A 5,908-nucleotide genomic window follows, 5' to 3' on the forward strand; every position below is an offset into this window, starting at 1 on the left:
GAATGTGCTAGGTTAAGTTGAGTATGATTAAGAAAGAGAATAAACTATTATTTTATTGTTATGAAAGATTGGTTCAGTTCATTTAATCAAGAGATTCATTGGTGTCCTAATTCTGAGAACTGAATTAAAACTAAAAGTTATAATTTTCTATCTTGACAGAATTCATTACAAATTTTTATGTACTGCCACAGAAAACTGGCTTTCTGCTACAATTAGTCTGTGAAAACCTCACTAACTTCATTCCTGTCTTGACAGGTAAGTTGATGTCTAGACAAAGTTAATGTTTTAACCAAAGTCTGTCGACTTTCGATAAGCTCGAGAGGACAACGATCAACTTAACATCGATCAAAACCATCTTATATTATTGTATTCGACCAAATCGAGTTAACTAAACAGACCAGAATATTTGTCTAAACTCTTAGCTGATTTGTATATAAAGATAAATAAAAGTTACACATTTATGACAGCGTTGATTACTGTATAATGCTGAAAACCAACGTAACATTTAAAAGCCACACAGAGCAGGGATAATGCGGTCCCCCACACCCCCAGGCCTCTTCCAAGAGCCACAACATGCACTTGCTAATCTTTGAACATTTGAAATTAACTCCATGTTCAAAGAAGATGTGCCAAATCTTAGATTCTTAGACATGATTCAGAACACTGAGTTCATACTAGCCTTTTTGTTAATTTAACTATGAAAAGAAGACAAATTCACACATAGTAATCGTGTTTCCTAAGTGTTCCACTAAAGTCACTCAACTTTTATTATTATTCTTGTATTTTTTATTAAAAGTAATCATGTTTTCTAGGTGTTCCACTAAAGTCACTTAACTTTTATTATTATTCTTGTATTATTTTATTAAAAAGGTAAAATAAAGTTAAAATTAGGTGACCTTAACGTTTAACAAATGCGAATCTTAATCTTAGTTACTATTTAGTGTTTATCTTTAGTTTCATTATAGTTCAATTCAAATCGAATTTAAAAAAAAAAAAAAATCACAAACATACCTAAAACCCAGTTACAATTTAGTGATTTATCTTTAGTTTCATTATATTTCAATTCAAATTGAATTTAAAAAACAAGTTGCAAAATAGTAACCAAGACTCATAGAACCATTTGGGTTTAAAAAAAATCACAAAGTAGGAACATCTATTGAAAGTTGGGTAGCTTTAGAGAAACAAATAAAGTTTTAACAACTATTTGATGAAAATTTACCAAATCCAAAGTTTGTAACCAGCACAAAATCACTGTATATTAGCTAAACCATCACTAAATTATAGAAACAAATAAAGTTTTAATAACTGTTTGATGAGAATTTACCAAATCCAAAGTTTGTAACCAGCACAAAATCACTGTATATTAGCTAAACCATCACTAAATTATTAATAAACATGAGTAGAAGCGTACTGACTAGATAAAAGACATTTTTACTAGAGCTATAAATAGAAAAAAATACATATAACACAAAAAACAAGATTGCTGATTAACTTTGAATGCACACTCCAACCAAAATGTTTGATTAAAATGGAACAGATATAATCTTGAAGATCAAAAAGCCAATAAAGTATAGCACAATCAATGGGTCTCCATGTAGTAGAAACTTCCAGCATTTGGAAACACAAAACTGCATAAGTTATTAAAAGTAGTAGAGCTTATCACACTGTTGATTGCTTCAATGTATAATAGCAGGTGAGCCTTACAGTTTATTGATACAGATGTAACACAACCTTCAAAAAAGCAAAGATGCAAAATAAACAGAGATATAACTTCTTCGAAATATTTATAACATTTTAAAAGCATAGATGTGCATACTCACCTCTAGAACAAGTCTCGGGTTTGAATCTTGCCTCCACCGGTTTCCTACTAGAAGATCTTAAAAGCCATATTCCGATCACAAATAACGGTTTATCTAGTTAGCAATCTATTGGCGAATGTAAGCTAATGTAAATTACAGTCCATAACAAACAAAAAAAAAACAAAAAAAAACAAACAGCTTCAGTGGCAATGTAAGTTGGTATAAATTACCATCTATAAGGGCATAGAGAATTGTCCTGTTTTCCCTATTTTTCCCGGGTGATACGTCAGCAACATATCAGTTTTCTCCTTACTATTCTCATACTTCCCCAGATTGCATAGTGTCGTTCCAGATTTCCCAAAAGTTAATTATTTTAATTTAAATTAAATTTATATATTTAAGATGTTTTAATTAATTTTTAAAGGTATAAAATAACATATAACAATGAAAACTACAAATAACATATTAAAACTGCATTAAACTTAACAGCAAGAAACAATACTAGATTAGAAAAAAAACATAATTAAAACAATAAAACATTTCACTAAAATGGTATGCATTTGAAGGGTTGAATACAACACAATTATTTTCATTAAAGTATCTGTCATATGATCGTTGAACACACCCACCTTCACTCCCAATGATTGGTGTCATCTCACCGTGTTTCCGTGTAAAAATAGTCCCCCAAAACCGGGTGTCGTGTTCTTGTCCGGGGCTGGCCTTCCCCATGAGTTCCCCAGGCTCAACTCCGAATGATGTCATAAATTCAATAGCATTTTAAAACACCAAACACAAACTACATAAAATCAAATTTTAATGGGTTATTGGATTTTAATAATCCTAGGTTTCACGTGTTGGCCGACAATAATCCCAACTTTAAAAATTGGGTAAATTACATTTTTCGTCCTTTATGTTTGTATCGAATTGCAATGGATAAACTTTAACTTCAATAATTACAGCCACAATCCTTTATTTGTAAAACCTATTACACCCTACGTCAATTAGCACTAACCATATTGAAAATTTCAGTTAAATATGACATGTGAAAGGCACATGAGGGTATTTTTGTAATTTTACTCGTTTATCTAAAATAAATTTAAAAATAAAACACAAAATCAGATGCATCACACACACCACCATTTCCATCTAAAAGCTATAACACAAAATCATAAACAATAATATCATTCACTAAAGTTCTAAACTCAAACGCAACAATTAGAATGCAGATTCATAAAAAAAACACCCTTAAAATACAGAAAGATCAATGTCTAACGCCGAAAAAAACGAAGAATCAGAAGAAGGATTCAAAGAGAGAGGTTGTAGATCTTGCTCCGCCGATGGTTCCGACGGTTATTGCGAAGAAAAAGAAAGCGTCACCGCCGGAAAACACGACGGAATGTTGAATAATGATGTGATCGGACCAAATATGAAGGAAGATGTGACACCTAGGGTTTTATCATCATCGATGAACAATTGTGACAATATTGTTGATGAGTTTTCAGGTTCTTTTGTGTTTACTCCTTCTCCACCGCCTAGCAGCTTGTCGTTGCCGACTTTTTTTTCTCCGGCCAAAGGTCAGTTGCAAGGCGGATGCTTCCAGCGTTGATGTCGGAGCTACGGATAGTCTCCGACGACTTCTCCGGCATTGTAGGTCTATCTCATTCCAACGATTTAGAGGCTAGGGTTTGATGAAGACGATGTTGATGATAGTGTGCCTCAGAAACCGCCGATGGTGGTGAGAGAGAAGAGGTGGACAATGGCGGTGTTGTGATGGTTGAGAGTGGTGGTGAGATTCTTTAATTTTGAACTAAAAGAGAAGCAGAGATAGAAAGTGTGTGTGCTGAGAGAGAGAGAGTGTGTGTTACGAGGAAGAGAGTGAGCTTTTGTTTTAAATGTATATATGAAAAATTACAGAAATACCATTATGTGCCTTGCACATGTCATATATAACTGAAATTTTCAACATGGTTAATGTTAAAGGACGTAGGGCGTAACGTGTTTACAAATAAAGGATTGTGACCGTAATTATTGAAGTTAAAGATCATCCATTGCAATTCGATACAAACATAAAAGAAGAAAAATGTAATTTACCATTAAAAATTCCCTTCAACGATCACAAGTAAGAATTTGGCCTCCATCGATCATTTTCTAACATATAAGAATTTGCTCTCCTCAATAGATTTAAGTGCGTGTGCAAACTCCTTACCTATGTTGGAAAAGAATCAATGGGGCAAAATTCTTACAAGTTGTGATTATTACCGGCCAACAGGTGAAACTTAGAATTATTAAAAATAATCCAATTTTAATCTTTGATGTGATTCAATGAAGATCTGTTATGCAATTATAAAAGCCCTTACAATTAAGTCGATTACTTAAACTACAAAATAGTTGATCACAAAAAAGAAAAGTATAGCTTAGGTTTAGGTTCCACATTTGGATTTCTTTAAAGAATTAGATTATTAACGAAATAGTTAATCACAAAAAAAAGTATAGCTTAGGTTTAGGTTACGCATTTGGATTTCTTTAAAGAATTAGATTATTAAATTGACTTCAAACACATAGAAGGAAAATATTTGGTAAAAACCCTAGAGAGTACCTAATGATCAACAAAACCAAACATTATATTTTGATTTGTTTGAGCTTTTAAGATCAAATCAAAATGAAAAAAAAAACAACAATAAACAGTATGAAAAATAATAACAAAGAAATGTTGAAAGAGAACAAAAAACAGACATCATATGACACTACACATGAGAAACTCAGTAGTCAAAGTGATGTGATGTAAAGAAAAATAAGATCAACACACAAGAAATTAAATATAGCAACAGTCTCACTGAAGTAGGTTACAAATTAAAAAAACATACCTTAATTTTGTTTATTTATCTGGATCAAAATCATCTTGTTTCACAATTTTGACATGGTTGTTAGAAGATCATAATCTGCAAAAAAACAAATCTAAGGGATAGAATGCAAAACAGATACCCTTGATTGTTAGGATTTATAGATTCAGATCACAAACATTAAAACCAGTGAATACCCAAGAATTCTCTGTGAGAAAAAAGTCAAAATTAAAAAAGAAAGAGAGGGTAAAGACTAAAGAGCAAGCTTGTTAAGACAATAGTGTCATAATAATGTCAGTTTTCCGTTAATCTAGAACAGTAAACCATGAAAAGTCTCACTCTCAACAAACTAAACCCTACTGCTAATTAACAAGTCTAGCATTAATATATATTATTCAAGTACAACCATCATTATTTTATTTATTAAACCCCAAAACAAACACACAAACAAGAGACTATTTCAGGTGTGTTTCTTCCATTTTTGCCACAAAAATCCCAACATAACAAACACAGTAAGAATGTTTTAATTTTGATAGACAGACACATCAGTCATCACACCCTTTGAGATGATTAAGAATGAAGATGACAGATAGAGCAGTGAGCACCCAAAACAATCATACAACAAGTCACTTCGGTACAATTTGGCTTTGTGTGCTCACTCTCTTCTGTCATTTCTATCTATATCTGATCTCTAAATAGGGTAAGCAAGACATGAAATAAAAACAAAAAGATTACAAAGTCAGATCTGTAAACACACAAAGCAAAATACCCATTTAAGGAAAGGTAAACATCATCTAGGGTTGAATAAAAAGGCACAACAAACCTCCAGAAAACCAAAACAAGAAACAACGATGACAAAACTCTTACTCTCTGAGTGGGTATGATTAAAGGGCATTGAGTACTTGATGTACTTTGGGGAAAAACAGGTGTCTAAGGGGCATATGAAACAGTACCGGTGGCCACCACATACTATAGTAGAATCTAGAGAGAGAGAGAGAGAGAGGAGAGAGAGAGAGTGGGTGGTCAGGGTCGAGGGATGAGATGAGATGAACAGTTGTAGAGACTTTCGGGTTCTTATAGCCTTGCGTTTGGCATCTTGGTTTAATTAACAAACCTACCTTTTGATTTCAATATTATGAGGGATAATTACCTCCTCCGAAAGGGCAAAAGTATTATATATTATGGTCATCAAGATTCAACAAAACTTAAATAATTAGGAAATCAAGGAACCAATCTTATCACAAGATTTAGTTTTACTCAAAAAAACAA

General features: G+C 32.5%; 1 long non-coding RNA gene across 1 annotated transcript; it reads right to left on the minus strand.

Annotated features, from left to right (window-relative positions):
* Positions 1-1,415: 1,415 nt before the first annotated feature.
* On the minus strand, positions 1,416-5,676 carry LOC118485965. Its single transcript, XR_004877819.1, has 3 exons — positions 5,507-5,676; positions 1,821-4,738; positions 1,416-1,731 (listed from the first exon to the last, which is right to left on the minus strand). It is a non-coding gene; the product is annotated as an uncharacterized LOC118485965 (long non-coding RNA).
* Positions 5,677-5,908: the final 232 nt, after the last annotated feature.

This window comes from Helianthus annuus, chromosome 13 (assembly GCF_002127325.2).
Source record: "Helianthus annuus cultivar XRQ/B chromosome 13, HanXRQr2.0-SUNRISE, whole genome shotgun sequence".
Lineage (NCBI taxonomy): Eukaryota > Viridiplantae > Streptophyta > Magnoliopsida > Asterales > Asteraceae > Helianthus > Helianthus annuus.